We start from the raw sequence: 17128 nt of genomic DNA, 5'->3' as shown, positions 1-17128 counted from the left end.
GGAACTAAAGACATACCAATTATTGACAAAATGGGCGACTATTAACATCAGAAACAGAAATTGACCCCCGCTGTGCTGAGTACTTTAGTGAGGTTTTGAACAGGCCACCACCAACATCAAAAGCTCACATTCAGGAAGCAGAGCATGATCTCGACATCAATACTGCACCACCAGAAAAGGAAGAGATTGTTGCAACTATAATATCTCTTAAAAACAGAAAAGCCCCTGGACATGACAAATTGAATGCAGAACTGTTCAAGGCAGACCCAGAGCTTGCAGCCAAAATGCTTCTCCCACTATTTACAGCTATATGGAAAGAAAGACAGATACCAACAGACTGGTCAGAAGGCATAATTGTGAAGATCCCTAAGAAAGGAACCCTTAGCAACTGTAACAACTGGCGTGGAATAACTCTTTTGTCTATACCAAGCAAGATTCTAACAAAAATTATAATCCAGCGGCTATCAGATGCAGTTGACCAACACCTCAGAAAGGAACAGGCAGGGTTCCGGAAAGGAAGAGGATGAACAGATCAGATTTTTGTACTGCGGAACATCATTGAACAGTTCACTGAATGGCAGAGACAGCTATACATTAATTTAATATACATTAAAGATATACATTAATACATAGATTTTGAGAAAGCCTTAGACAGCGTCCATAGAGACAGCCTTTGGCATATCCTCCGTGCATATGGAATACCACAAGACATTGTCCTTCTCATCAAAAGCTTTTACAACTTCACATGCAAGGTAGTAAACAGCGACCACCATTTTTATGTGAAGAATGGTGTGAGGCAAGGCTGTCTGATGTCAGCATTCCTTTTTAACATTGCCATTGACTGGGTAATGCTGAGAACTACTGAAAAACAGACAAGTGGTCTGAGATGGACCCTCAGCTATACACTTGTAGATCTAGACCAGGGGTCTCAAACTGGCTTGGGGCCATTTTTAAGACAGACAGTTCATCGGGGGGGCGCAGAGCTATTTTAACGTTCAAAAAAGTACAATGTTTCTGTAAATGTCATGTTTAATTTCTATTATTTAATGTATAATAATACTTGAAAATATACACTCTAAAAAACAATGGGTTAAAAACAACCCAAATTGGGTTGTTTTTAACCTAACTGCTGGGTAAATATAGGACAGAACCCATATGGGGTTAAATTAACCCAAGAAGTTGGGTTAATAATTTTAACCAGGCCAATTTTTTCTACCCAAAACTTGGGATATTTTTTACTAAAATTATGGGTTAATTTGACTTCATAAATGGGTTAAAAATGTATATAGGGTTATTTTTATTCCTTTTAAAATTATCATTTAAAATTAAAAACCACAAGAAACAAACAGGTCAACATTGTATTAACTTTTTTAAATTTATTTTTCATTAATATTTTTTAGCATATTACACTTTGTGTAATGTAACAAATACAATGTGTGTAACGTACACTTTGTACACAATAGCTCAATCAAAAATTCAGGAGATCATACAAAACTATAAATACAATAAATAAAATTCCATTTTTAAACAATTTTAAACAATTTCTTCACTTGCCTCTAATTGCAAAAGTGTAAGGGGTGGTTTCCCGGACAGGGATTGGCTTAAGTCAGGACTAGTCCTTAGTTATTAATTAGGAAATATAACAATTTTTAACAAACATATCTTAATAAAAACATTACTTGTGTGCATTTTGAGGGAAAACAAAGGGCACTGGTGTATTTTAAGATATGTCAGTGCAAGTAGTTTTCAGTTTGGACAGCTCTTACATTTACTTTAGTCTAGGACTAGTCTTATCCTTGTCTGTGAAACCGCCTCTATGGGGCGGTTTCCCGGACAGGGATTATACTAGTCCTGGACTTAAACACTTTTGAGAGCTCTCCAAACTGAAAACAACTTGCACTGACATATCTTAAAATACATCAGTGCCCTTTGTTTTACCTCAAAATGCACACAGGTAATGTATTTAGTAAGGCATGTTTGTTAAAACTAGCTATATTTCCTAATTAAACTAAGGCTTAGTCCTGGATTAAGCTAATCCTGGTCCGGGAAACCGCCCCTATATGTTTTAACATTTAAAAAAAATTCATGAAATTCATTAAATACCTTTAAGAACATCTGTTTGTTACAAAGCAGTATTGTTTTAGTCTACATTATGAACACACACAAAAAAACTATGAAATACAGCATTTTGACCGAGGGAGCGAGTCTGCTTCATATGTACACTTCATGCAGCTTCATATCCCACAATGCAACACGATTGTGACGTCGCTTCAGCAACTCGCGCTTTGCACATGGAGGGGGCGGTCTCCACTTTCCATGTGATCAAGGGCTTAGGGCGATCCATTTGAACCCACTTCAAGTGTTCTAGCAGTAGTGGGCACTCGTACAACGTAAGAAATGACGTACATCCGAGTGAACGAGACTGACGGAAGTTAGCGAGGGAAGTTCATAAAAAAACAAACTGGAACGCAGGGCAGAACTTAGTTTCATTAGAAAATATTTAACAAACATGCCTTACTAAAAGTATTACTTGTGTGCATTTTGAGGCTAAACAAAGGGCACTGATGTATTTTAAGATATGTCAGTGCAAGTTGTTTTCAGTTTTGACAGCTCTTACATTTATTTTATTCTAGGACTAGTTTTATCCCTGTCTGTGAAACTGTCCCTATATGTGGTGTTGCCAGCTTTGTCCTTGACGACAGGAAAAATCACAGACACACAATATCTGTGAGGATTATGGCATGCAACGCAAAGTTTTTAAGAAACCTTAAGATCGACAGCCCGAATTTTAGGCAAGTTCACCCTACTGTAAAATCCAGCTTAAGCTGGTAAGATGGTTTTAGCTGGTCTCCCAGCTTGGTTTTTGCTGGTATAGCAAGCTGGTCTAGCTGTGTTTTGGTCACTTTTTAAGCTGGTCTAGCTGTGTTTTGGTCACTTTTTAAGCTGGCCTAGCTGTGTTTTGGTCACTTTTTAAGCTGGTCTAGCTGTGTTTTGGTCACTTTTTAAGCTGGCCTAGCTGTGTTTTGGTCACTTTTTAAGCTGGTCTAGCTGTGTTTTGGTCACTTTTTAAGCTGGTCTAGCTGTGTTTTGGTCACTTTTTAAGCAGGCGTAGCTGTGTTTTGGTCACTTTTTAAGTTGGTGTAGCTGTGTTTTGGTCACTTTTTAAGCTGGTCTAGTTGTGTTTTGGTCACTTTTTAAGCTGGTCTAGCTGTGGTTTGGTCACTTTTTAAGCTGGTCTACCTGTGTTTTGGTCACTTTTTAAGTTGGTCTAGCTGGACTTATCTGGTCATGCTGGAAGACCAGCTGACCCACCAGCTTGACCAGCTTTGCCAGGCTGGTTGGACCAGCTTACACCAGCTACTGCCACCTTAAACCAGCTAAAACCAACTACCAGCTTATGCTGGTCTTTGCTGGATTTTTCAGTAGGGCCAGTCTTTTTTTTAGGTCTTCCTGAGGAGATTGTTTTCATAGTTAGACACCACACTAGCCAGCAGTGCTAGCTTCTTAGTTCCTGATATTAACTCTTTCAGCGCCAGCGTTTTTCATTATTTTCACCAAAGTTTAATGCCTTCCAGAAAATGTTCTTCTTTTAATATATAAACATACAATATACCAAATGAAAGAACAGACCCTCTGCTTTCAAACAAAAAAAACGTTTCTTCCTACCTATAGTGGTTCTTTTGTAATCAGCTTTTGAATATGGGTAGGTTTCTGCAAAAACACCACATTTTGAGCAAAAAGCAGAGATAATTCCATTTTTGTGACGGACTTTTCATAGAGATCCCATTCAGAGCGATCTTTAAAACAGACACGGACATGCAGCTGCTTGCCATAGGGCAATACTTCCGGGTTTAAAAAGTTGCGGAAGTGCGCCACCTGGTGGATAATAGCGGTATTGCGGAAAGACGGAAAATCTCGTCATTGGCGGGGAAGCGTTTTCTCTTAATTGACGAGATATGTTCAGATATCTCGTCAATGGCGGGGAAAGAGTTAAGAGGCTAGAGCCAAGATAAAAAATCTGACTTTTAGAGATAAAAGTGCAAAAAATAAAAATATTAAAAAAGCAAAAACTTTGAAGCTCAATATCTCAAAACTGCTCAGAACGCAGATAGAACCTTATAATTCCAAGGGGACGACAGACAGCAAACATCTCACTATCTGCTTGCTGCCTGTCTGCTGATCAAACTGTAAAAAATGCCATCTCTGTATACAGCCTAGGCTCCACAAACTGCAATAAAAACAAAGTGGCCAAACCTACTACCAGAAAGGATAACAAAGTGTTCCAGCCAATTAACGACAAGAAGCATTTGGGGGTGAGGGTTGGGTGCGTTCATGAAAGCACGGAAGGGAGGGAAGGAGTAAGCTACGCTCCGTTTGTTTGAAAACAGTTCAAACATCAACAAAAAGTAACATCACACAGATTCGCTTAGAGCACCTTTAAGTCTGTAAAAAAAACTAAAATGATAACTCTTGTACCTGAAACCCAGTCTATTCAAAAAACCTCTTGTCATTTACTTGCAAGAATGTAGTGCTTCTACTACCCCAATCAAAGTGCCTTGTCCAAAGTTTTTCCTCCAAGGAAGACGAATGCCTGGGACTCTTGTGTCCATTTTTAAGTGACAGGAAATAAGGGTAAAGTCCTGATGCTTCAGCCTGCTGGAGGTACTCCATCATATCTGTTCCAACCTAAAGGACACACAATGCAAATGAGTTAAGGTGAAACTTGGGGGGTGTCAGGGTGTGGGTATGGGTGATGGGTTTGGGAGTTATTACACCTTGATCTTGCCCACTTTAAGACAGCCACTAACATAATGTCCCAAACTTTTGAACTGTAGTTTATTTAAATACCTGGTAAATAAAGTATTAAAGTACATTTCTTGATTTGTACGCCATTATCAATGCTGGGCCGGACTTTTTCTGGCAGTTTTGAAGGGTGGAGGTGGAAGCAAAACAGGGAGCAGCTTTAATGCAAGATATCCCTTTGCATCTGTAGCAGCAGAAATTGACAAGCAATATGTTCAGATAATGTCGGTTAACTGTCTGGCATTTCAAATAAATGAAGATGAGTGGAGAAAGTGCCAAATCTCCCAACAGCAATTATTGTCAAAAATTTTCTTCATTAATTTATCAGTGGGTGTCTTTATTAAATTGCTATTAGTAAATCTGGCCCATAATATCAAAATAGTTGAGAAACTTTACCTTGTGTCATCTCCTCAACTGAACATGGAAGCTTTGCTTCTGGTTTAGAAAAATGCAAGATCCTATCGGTATATCAAGGGAGCAATTTCTCGAAGAGTTTTGGAGCTGCATCCTGGTGTAATGTGTAAAAGTCTTGTGCAATCTAAATGCAAAAATAACAAAAAAACAACTTCTAAAAAAAGATTAAATAAAACTCTTGTTACCATATGATAAGGACAGTATATTAACATACCATGCCTGGGGTAGTTAGCCTAGGAAACTCATGGAAACTCAGACCACCTAAAACAGAAAAACACAAACTTTTAGCTGTAAGTGATGCATTTTTTTATTTTATTATCTATCAATATAGATAATAGACCAGGGGTGGCGAACGTCGGTCCTGGAGAGCCGCAGCCCTGCAGTTTTTAGCTCCAACCCTGATTAAGGCTATGTTTACACGTGGGTGGCTTTTTTCATAAACGGACATTTCAACCTCTCCGGTTTCAAAAATAATATCGTACACACATGTCAGTTTTCAGAAAAGTGTTTATTTACACGTACGCGTGCATATATGCCGTCAAGAGAAGCTCAAGCCCACATAAGCCAATCACCGGCAGCGCTGGTGGTGACGCAAACTGGTTCTTCATGTTGGAGCAAGAAGTTGTTGCAGTAGGTGATCGATGACGTCAAAGTACCGCGAGAGCGAGTTGAGGAATCACACGTAGAGGTCTAATTTCAAATCGCTCTCGTGGTACTTTGACATCATTCGTCTGTCGGTTCTTGCAACGCCGCATGAAGTCAAACACGCGTAAAATTTCTGACCTCCGAGCACTCGTCTCTGCTTCTCGACATAATGGAGCAGCTGTATTTGCAAATACAAACACACGAAACGAATTTGCACGAACATAAATGTGATCTTGGAAGCGTTCAGAGTAGCAGTCACATGTAAACATAGGTCGCACTTTTGACGTAGATGCAAGCTCTGGCGCATACTCTGTGACGTTGCCTGCTTAAACATCCGTTTGTCTCACTTTACATGCAACCGTGCAACCAAAGATTTTCAAGATCTCCACTCTGGCCGGAGTTTTTAGAAACAATCGGTTTCATTGGCGAGTTCTCCGTTTGCGTGTAAACGAGGGGCACAAACAAAGGTAAATCTCTCAGTTTTTAAAAATAACCATGTACGTGTAAACAGAGCCTAAACCTCACCCGTCTGAAGGTTTCTAGTAACTCTTTAGACCTTGATTACCTGTTCAGGTGTGTTTGATTAGAGCTGGAGCTAAACTCTGCAGGACTGCTGCTCTACAGGACCAACATTCGCCACCCCTGTAATAGACCATTCATACATTCATTTGTTTAGGTGATTTCAAATGTCAACATTGGCTTTCAGAGATCATGCACCCTGCCTTTAATTTACTTGTCACCACCTGCTGGCATTAATGTTACACTTAAGAGAAACTATAAGCATTGTCACTGTCGAAAAGACGATTGAATCTCTTTTGATAGTTTTCGTAGACAGCAGTGTTTATATCTGAACTATAAAGATTTATTCCAGTACTTCCGGAATAACATATATCTGAATGTTTGTTTCATACGTTACACGTAAACTGCTTTCACTGGATAAGCACGGAGGCAGATTTGAATGTCACAGAGTGTGATTAGGCTTTAATGGACATTTTAAAGTTAGTTGAATCCTGTCATTTATAAACAACTTCCGGTAAACTCGGCTAAGAATAAATAACAACAAAGTCTTTTTAGAGTAGTTAATTTCTGATACCAAGCAAAATAAACAACAAGTAAATTACCTCAGTTCTTATTTCATAGCTAAAGCATATAAAAAACTACACTGAGCTAACGTTGCTAAGTAAAATGTGTACTATAATGTATACATTGTTAACTACAAATCGGCTATCAAACCTCCCTTCACATGGTCATGATCGCTGTCTCCCCCTGCCTTTAGGAAACCAAAACATTTGTTATTTTTGACGAGGTAATTTGTTCCAGAATTCATCTGAGGCACTAGTCAGACCATTAAACCAGAAGTAAAGACCAGACGCGTACCGCGACACGCGTGCGTCCGATGAAACGGTCTATACTAATAATAATAAAGTATAATTATAGTTCAATGTTAATCGCCATTATTACCATATTAAATATATTGTCCAACGTTACCCCGTTCTGTGGTAAAAACGCGCATCTGCTCACAAAAAGTTATTTCAAGCACTCGACTGATGTTGTTGACTAAACGTAACGTTAATGAAATCCCCTCGTTGTTGGACAACACATTTGCAAATAGGTATTGATTAAATGATACAAAGACAAATACAGACCTTTATTTCACCAGAAAATAACCGCTGAAGAATGTCTGCTTGTAAAGTCCTGCTGTATTTCTCCTTCTGACGATCCAAAATCCCCGCGACAGATGATCCAGCAATGGAATAATAAAGAACACAATGAAGTCAATACTCCGCTGTACAGCGGGGGATGGGCTGCTTTAAATGTTAGTGTACAAAAAGTGGTTTTCAGAAATTAATTACCAGAGATTTGTTACGGGCTGTAATTGTCAAAAATCTCATTTTAATAATCTGAAAATGCAAAGAATGCATTTACTTTAACTTACATTAATCTCGTTTTAAGTTAACAGTTAACTGGGCTTTGAAGTAACGTAAATGTCGTCATATAACATTATTTAAGAAGAAACTTAAGGCTTTGTCCAAAGGGGACGTTTAAAACATTAAACAAAAACAGTAGAAAACAGTAGTATTTACTATCCAACGGGCATATCAAACAAGCCAACCTAAACGAACGAAGCTGGCGGCGTATTTAATGCCATATAAAACTGAATGTAATGGCACTTACGTCTTTATATAGCCCTCGGTATTATGATACGTGTATAAATAGGTTTAAAAATATATGTTATATGAATAAATATGTTGATACGAACCTTATTTCTCCAAATATTAGTGTGCGTTGCATCCACCTCAAATTCAGTCAGCCGGTGCTGCACCTGAATCTGCGCCGAGTTCATTTGACCCAATGAGCTGGGTTGTTGAGTCCGGGAGGGGGTGTATTGATTCCACTCTCAGTGAAAATTACCCAGAAAATAACCCAGTGGTGGGGTTACATAAAACTACCCAAAAAACTACCCAAGACTGCGAAAATAACCCAAAAAAATTACCCAAATGGCTTAACCCCACATTTGGGTAGAAAAAATAACCCAGGATTTTTTAGAGTGTATAAGCAATGGTTTTATCTTTTTAATATACATTATTTTATAAAAGTAGCCTAAGTAAATCTTTTCTTAATCTTATCTTAACTAAGACCTATTAAAACCTTGCACTAAACTAACAAATTTAATTCCTGTATACATTTATAAACTATTATAAAAATTACCACCAGTAAGTGTTTCTGTTTTTATTTATTTTGGATTGTTTTCAGTCATAGTATTGACTTCATTATGTTCTTTATTATTTCAGTTTTCATAAATTTTCTTCAACTTCAACTTTCAACTTTATTCATTTATATAGCACATTTTACTGCAATTTCAATTGCCCAAAGTGCTTCACAGTGTTTAAAAGACATAAAGCAAAATATCAAACCAATTAATAAAAAGAAAATTAAGACAGAATAAGGGATAAGAATAAAATTCAATAAAAGAAAACCAAATTGAGATAAAATAGAATAAAATATATAAAAACATCAAGAAGCTATCTCCAAACAAGGTCTATTTTCAACGAACGCTAAATTAAAAAGATATGTTTTTAACTGAGACTTAAAACCTTCTAAATTTGAGACTTGCTGAATGTGCAGAGGGAGGCTGTTCCACAGTTTAGGGGCGATGACCATGAATGCTCTATCACCCCTTGATTTTTTTTAAGGAGCGGGGAACTGCTAATAGAAGTTTATCTCCTGATCTCAGAGACCTGACCGGAGTATGGTCCTTTATGAGGTTGGTGATATAGCTTGGGGCGATATTGTGAAAAGCTTTAAAAACCATCAATAAAATCTTAAAATCAATTCTGTACTGGACAGGAAGCCAATGCAGAGTAGATAATACTGGAGTAATGTGTTCTCTAATTTTAGTGCCAGTTAAAAACCTAGCTGCCGCATTCTGCACTAATTGTAGACGAGAGAGATTGTGTTTGCTTATACCAACATACAGAGCATTGCAATAGTCCAGTCTGGATGTGATAAAAGCGTGCACTATAACCTGTAGGTCTTTTGTGTTCAGGATGGGTTTTATCCTGGAGATCAGTTCTAAGATGATAAAAACTACTCTTTACTACTGACTTAATCTGGTTGTCAAAACTTAGGGAAGAATCAATCATTACACCCAGATTCCTAACAGTATTTTTCATAGGTATATTCAAAGGGGCAATAGCACTAGACATGGCTTCCTTAAGTTTTGATGGACCAAAGATAATTATCTCCGATTTGTTCTCATTTAGTTGGAGAAAATTGTGTGATAGCCAAAGTTTGACTTCATCCAGACAAAGTACTAGAGGCTGTAACGAATTCAAGTTTGCGACTTTAAAAGGCAAATATAATTGAGTGTCATCAGCATACATGTGATAAGAGACACCATGACGACGGCAAATTGAGCCGAGAGGGCTCATGTACATAGAAAATAACATGGGCCCCAAAATAGAACCCTGAGGAAGACCATATTTTAAAGATGTCAGTTACGAAGAGTCATTTGCAAAATTCACAAAGAAGGTTCTTTCATGCAAATATGACTTAAACCATTGTAAAACAGTCCCCTTGATACCTACTTCAACCTCCAGGCGTTTCAGAAGAATTGAGTGATCGACAGTGTCGAAAGCGGCACTGAGATCCAGCATAATTAAAACAACACCCAAATCAGCATCTACTGACATCAGTATATAATTTACTACTTTGACTAATGCAGTCTCTGTGCTGTGTGCAGCTCTAAAACCAGATTGGAAATTATCTAAAATGTCATTTTCAATTAGAAAAGGAGTAATTTGAGAAAAAACTACTTTTTCCAATATTTTTGCAAGACATGGTAGTTTAGATATTGGTCGATAGTTATTCAGCTCTGAAGGGTTACAGCCAGATTTTTTGAGTAAAGGAGAAACTACTGCTTGCTTAAGGCAAGGAGGCACCACTCCATTTCTCAGAGAGCTGTTGACAATAGACTGAATGCTAAGGCCCAGAATATCAAAGTGATCTTTTAAAAAGCGAGGAGGTAAAGGATCTAGGGGTGTATATGATAATTTCATGTGTCTTATAATTTCCTCAAGAGCTGAAAGAGAGACTGTATCAAAATGATCAAATATACAGGAGTTTGAGGTGGAAACTGCTAGAACACAATACGAAGGTGTGATATCTTCTCTAATTAATTCAATTTTCTTTTGGAAGAAAATCAAAAAGTCCTCACAAGTGTAAAGAGAGTAATCAGTAGAAGTGGCGATGGATGGATTAAGTACTGAATTTATTGTACTAAACAAAGTTTTCGGGCAGTGAGGTGATTTGTTTATCAACTCCGAGACATATTTAGTTCTAGCAGCTTTTACAGCATACTGATATTTCTTGAGAGATACCTGTAAGATTTCAAAAGAAATCTGCAATTTATCACTTTTCCATCTACGTTCAGCTTTTCTGCAAACCTGTCTAAGAGCCCTTGTATCAGTGTTAAACCAAGGCTGAGGCAGAGATTTCGGCCTTTTCTTTTTAATTGGAGCAATATCATTTAGAATGTCCAGGCAGACAGAATTAAAAGCAACAGTCAGTTTTTCCGTTTCCATCAAAAGTCCAGCAGTTTCTATTAGTGATGAGATAGGGCTATTAGTATACGCCTCGACAAAATGACTTGCCGTTGACTCAGTCATTGAACGAATATAAACATCGTTCAATTATGTCTTTGGTGGGGCAACGGTGAGATCAAAACTAAAAAAGACTGGTCTATGGTCTGATATAAAATTGTCCTCTGTAACAACATCCTTAATAGGTAACCCCATGGAAAAAAACAGATCGAGAGTATGCCCGTGACTGTGTGTGGCATCGAAAACAAATTGTGTTAAATTAAAAGAGTCAATGAGGTCAGAGAACTGCTGAGCGAGAAGGTTTGATGAGCAGCACACATGAATATTAAAATCCCCAACGATCAAGAGGTTGTCCGTGATGGGAACGATGTGTGAGAGAAAGTCAGCAAAATCATGTGTGAAGTCCTTGTCATATTTAGGAGGACGATAGATGAGAGCGCAATAGAGGGTCTGAGCCAGGTTTAGTTTAAACATCTGTACCTCAAAAGAAGAATATTTCTCAGTCGAGACAACAGAGCATTTAAAATGATCTTTAAAGAGCGTAGCCACCCCCCCACCACGACCAGACAGTCTCGGAGAGTTTAAAACATTGTAGTTCGCAGGTAGCAGCTCTGCGAGAAAACAACTATCTGTCGGTTCAAGCCATGTCTCAGTTAAAAACACGAAATCCAAATCTTTGGAGACCATGAAGTCCTGAAGTATAAAAGTTTTGTTTCACACTGACCTTACATTAAGCAGCGCAGCGTTGACTCCAATAAGGTCCAACAGATGAGATTGAGGTAAAGATGTGTACTGTAAATCCTTTACATAGCGATGAGCCGGCGGTTCATTCCGCTTATGAGGCTTTATCCACACTCGCCGAGTAATGGCCAAAGGCCGTACAGGGTAAACCGGCCGAAGCCACGACCAAACGAACCGAGCGTCAATCGTCCTGTTTGCCCGTTTATGTATTGCAGATCTCGCCAACCAGCCACCACGTTTTCCTCGTCTTTTGTGACGCTTCTTTTTGTAAAAGGAGCCACGGTAACTGCGGCAGATCTCCGGCGGAATAAGCAGCAGATGATTGGGGAGGTTTGAAGTTATGACATCGTTTGTAAAATAGCAGTCTGAAGTAATTGAGATTCTGATTTCCAAAAGTTTCAGGCGATCATAGCTCAGTACAGATGAGGTAACAGGCGGAAACAACATCATAAAAAACAGACAAACATAAGCAATATTTAAAAGGCTCAAGACCCGACGGCTTGCCGTGCACCATGCTGGCGCCATCTTGGATCAACTAATGGGCACACTGGGATCAGTGATCGTGTGACCCACCTAGCCATTTAAAATGTGTTGCATTACATCTACCGCTCTGCCTCCATATGCTGTGTTTCCATTAGATGCTGTGATGTGAGGTGAACTAAGCCCACCGCAGCTCGATCTTCTCTGAGTAACAGCTGATATCCACCCGGAAGTAGCAAATCTTCTCTAGACAAACACTACAAAGTCCCGACCAGATTAACTTGATCGCATGGTGACGATGTTATGATTGACGCGAGGTTCAGTTGAGGAATTAAAATCCGATCACGCATTCAGTGATTCTCGACATCACGGAGGGTGCGGTTCATGGCTGCGTAGCAACCGGTGACGCGACCCACGCCCCGGAGCGCAATATCCTCTCTCGAGCACGTTGGAAAGTAATGCTTTGACTCGTTTTAACACGTTGTTAGACGCGACATGTGAACGAACACTTGAACGTTTAAATAAAAAAATCAAACGAATATAAAAAAAGTGTTTAAAAATCTTTCTGCGGGCCAGATTATTTTATATGCAAATGGCCCGCGGGCCGGGAGTTTGAGACCACTGATCTAGACTTTGCTTATGATCTGGCTCTGATCTCCCACACACACCAGCACATTCAGGAGAAGACATACCGCATATGCTGAAAAAGATAAAAACATATGCTGAACAAATAGGCTTGAGGATCAACCTGCAGAAGACAGAGGTCATGACACTCAACATCCCAAATCCCTTACCAGTGCAGGCAAATGGAAAAAATCTTACAATGACCACAGAATTCACCCTTTTTGGGCAGCATTGTCAGATATGGAGGAGTGGACATTGACATAAAGAATCGTCTTGGCAAAGCCAGAAATTCCCTTAGAATGCTGAGTAGTGTTTGGAGATCCAAGCAGTATAGCATAAAGACCCAGCTGAAATTGTACCAGAGCTGTGTGCTTTCCACCCTGTTATATGGCTCAGAGTGCTGGAGGATAACAAACTGTGACTTGAATAAGCTCTCTGTCTTCCATACACAGAATTTAAGGAGAAGCATGAGAATTTTCTGGCCAAACATCATCTCTAATGAACAATTGCTTGCGTGTTGCAATCAGGACAGTATTGGGACCATCATCATGAGAAGAAGATGGAGGTGGATTGGGCACTTGCTAAGGAGAGAACAAGAAAATATTACCCGCACAGCCCTTCACTGGACACCAGAGGGCAAACGCAAGAGAGGCAGACCAAAGCACACCTGGCGCTGGACAGTAGAAGGAGAATTAAAGAACATGAACCACACTTGGGGTACCATCCAGAAGCTGGCCCAAAGGGGGTCTGTGATTGGATGAAAGGTGGCTGAGATCATTTTCAAGTGTCTTGATCAACACTACTGCTGTTGCTGCGTGCGGAGCCGCAAGAACTGACAGGTGGATGACATCAAGTACCACGAGACCATTTCGATAGCAGTCTCCTCTGTGTGATTTCTCTAATTGCTCTCGTGGGATTTTGATGCTATCTCTCGGATCTTGTGGCACCATATGAAGTCGAACAAGTCTGTTGTATCAGTCACTGGTTAGATCAGCATAGCAGTCAAAAAACGGGACACGGGATGTCCGTACAGGAATTAAATTAGGCTCAAAATACGGGACGTCACTGCTAATATGGGACAGTTGGCAACCCTACTGCCGTCTAAAGTATTTGCATTCATTACTCAGTTAGAAGTATAGATACCAGGGTTTAAAAATACTTCTGTAGAAGTTGAAGTATCAACTCAAGCTTTTTACTCAAGTAAAAGTGTAAAGTACTGGAGTTTTAAAATAGAGAGAGCAGAAAAAATAGATAATTGCGTGAAAATGTAACAAGTAGAAGTACAATTTTGGGCTGAAAAATAATTACTCCAGTAAAGTATAGATACCCAAATGCTCTACTAGTATCTGTACTTTGTTACTTGACACCTCTGCAAGAAAGCGTGTTGAAACTAGGGATGTCCCGATCCGATCACGTTTCAGACTCGATCGGAATCGGACGTTACCTCCCGATCAGGACTCGGATACATATGCAGGGTTTAAAATCCATTAACCCTCTGGGGTCGGACCCTTTTTGGACACAGTCAGAGGTTCTGACATGCTCTCACATTTGGTCTTTTTTCAGTTGCTTTAAAACACATTAATGGCTAATATAACATAACACTGTATTCAGCAGAAACTGTGCTATAATAATATGTAAGATAAATGTATGTACATGTTTGAATTTTTAAGTAAATGATGTTTATGCGTGGTTAGTAAAAAAAAGAAAACAAAAAGTTGCTGAAATAAGGCCAAGGAACACATCCTAAACATTTGTTAACAAGCAAAAAAGTTATCTACTCTTGTAGAGTAGAGAATTTGCTACAAAAAGATGTAAAAACCATTTAACCCACTCATTCACATGAAAAAATACATTGATTTAACTTTTGTAAGACACTTTTTGCTGTGTAAAGGCAATATGCAAGGGAGGGTCAATGGTCATGACTATTGATGTGTTTCACACCTGAGGAGACCCAACCCCCTAATGGCTCAGTGAGGAATGTTGGGACAAAAGAACTGTGACTGTGGGGAGACTTAAAGAGAAAATCTTTTGCTTGTAGTTTAAAAAAAATAAGTTAAAATAAAGTACAAAAGACTTTTTTAGTAAAATAAAAGTCTTATAGGGTTGCAAAAAATGCTTAAAACATGAACAATACAATAAATTTAAGAATCTTTATTGTAATTGTCATCATTTATTGTAATTATTATCATCATTGATAAACATCATCCTTTCTCCAGTAGTCCCTGATGGAGATCATCTTTACCATGGCCATATAAAATAGTAGTCCAATGTAGCGGTACATCTCAGTGACGCTGACATCTTTCCATTTGTACTTGCTGTTGCCCTGGCAGCCTGAGCGTTGGTGTTATGGCATAGAGTTGAAACTGCATCCTCAGGAAAATACATTTTGAAGAGACTCAGGGGTGTGTGTGCATCTGCAGGACTCAGCTGTGGTCCAGTTTCCCGTGCAGGAAAGAAACGCAAAGTGTGTGGAACCACATCAATATCAGTCTCTGTTTTCCATGACAGAACGGACCTGCTGCTGCTTGTCTGGATGTTGGTCTTGACTCTCTTTGCAACAGGGGCCTTATCACTGTCAGTGGTAAATCTGTAAATAAATAAATAAATGGTTTGGGTTAGAAAAATTTAAAACAAAATATAAAATAAAAATATTACTCAGTATTTTTACTGTAGTAGTGACACTTTAATAAACTGTACTTACACATTAGTCTCAGTTGCTTTTGTTCTGCACGTTGTTACTTCTGACCTTATTTTATTTAAAAAATGTATTTATTATAAACGTAAATTCTGATATAATGTAAGTCTGTACATTTTGGATTGTTTTTCGTTCTATCGATGTTGCGCTATTTCGTTCTGGCCATGTTTGCGCATGCAATTTAGCTGAACGTGCTAGGTGCTCTGCGTCTCATATTTAGAAGTTCATCAAACTAAACATTACAAAACGGATGTTTTTCGACGGGTATAAGTTTAAAAAATGTATTTAAAACCGAGTGGTTATCTATTATGGTCGGTGTTCACTTTCAAATGATAGCAAAGAGATTCCTGAAATAAATAATATCATCAGGTCTTTCTGTATCTAACATTAATAGCATCTTGTATTTTCCAAATTACTACGCAAAACATCAGTAATAGTCTACTAATAAAACAGAAAAGCCCGCAAATGTGACTTACCCTGTATGAATGTCCGTCGCATTTCTGCAAATGCCCGCTGAAGAGGAGAGTGATGCTGCCACATTCCTACAAAAGTTTTTAATAATTAATATAATGTATTCTCCACAGTAACAAACTTATAAAGCAATACTAAGGCGGTAAAGCATAGTTGAGATAAGATAATTGGGTACATAGATGCGGTATATCTTTGTTAACGGGCCATTACCGGACATATTTATGGCTAAACATTAACACATTACATATCTCCGGACACATTTACAGCACATCGATACTACATCGATACATTTACACCCGAAGAGATAGTCGCGTAAACAAGACTTGTTGAGGCATAAACACTAGTCAAAATATATTCTAAATAGTGATATTGTTTTATGACATATTGTATATTTACATTACACCATACAATCATACTGTCTAACGCATTACATATTTCCGGGCTCATTTACAGCACAATGTTACACCCGAGCAAATAAAGAAGCCGTATTGATAAGTCGGCATGGACACTATAGTTATATTGCTTTATAACATATTTACATTACACTAATCAGCATACGGTTTAATGTAAGAACTATCATTTTAATGTAAATACAAGTTGCCAATTACGAGACGTTTCTATAAAGTCATTATGAATATCTGCATGCAAATAGTCAGTATACAGTATATAAAAGTTTACATCACACAACATTTCAACAAATGTAGGTAAAACTTACTCTTCAGAAATTATATCCTCAGCTGGATCAAGTCGCTCTTCAAAATACAAACGTTCATCTTCAGAGTCCTGCTCTTCGTCTGAAGAAACAGTGAACTCTTCCTCGCTGTCCAGGAGCATCTGTAGAGCTTCCTCACCTGTAAAGCATGTCATCTTTCCAGCGCGTTGATAAGTGGATGAAACTGTCAAAACTCACTGCTTCTTAAAGCATTGTTTGGGGGCGTTGATCTTGTTTGCATAGCCCGCATCAGGTAATTTCCATGTAAATAGCGCACACGGTAGGTGGGATCACATTAGCGCTAATGAGGTCGAGCCAGAAAAACTGTACCTCTCTTTACTTACATGTCGATTACACAAACAGACAATGAGTTCTTCAGATTTTAATTACATCATGTAAAAGTAGACTTTTTAGGCTTTCTTTAGACATATGTATCATGTT

General features: G+C 38.6%; 1 long non-coding RNA gene across 2 annotated transcripts; it reads right to left on the bottom strand.

Moving 5' to 3' along the window:
* Positions 1–4888: 4888 nt before the first annotated feature.
* On the bottom strand, positions 4889–7612 carry LOC141358738 (uncharacterized). 2 transcript variants are annotated; one of them, XR_012365147.1, is made up of 4 exons: positions 7509–7612; positions 5432–5478; positions 5200–5341; positions 4889–4987 (listed from the first exon to the last, which is right to left on the bottom strand). It is a non-coding gene; the product is annotated as an uncharacterized lncRNA (long non-coding RNA). The 2 variants fall into 2 exon arrangements; XR_012365146.1 differs by lacking the exon at positions 7509–7612 and adding an exon at positions 6428–6490.
* Positions 7613–17128: the final 9516 nt, after the last annotated feature.

Source organism: Misgurnus anguillicaudatus, chromosome 22 (assembly GCF_027580225.2).
Source record: "Misgurnus anguillicaudatus chromosome 22, ASM2758022v2, whole genome shotgun sequence".
Classification (NCBI taxonomy): domain Eukaryota; kingdom Metazoa; phylum Chordata; class Actinopteri; order Cypriniformes; family Cobitidae; genus Misgurnus; species Misgurnus anguillicaudatus.
This window is presented reverse-complemented; position numbering and strand designations above follow the sequence as displayed.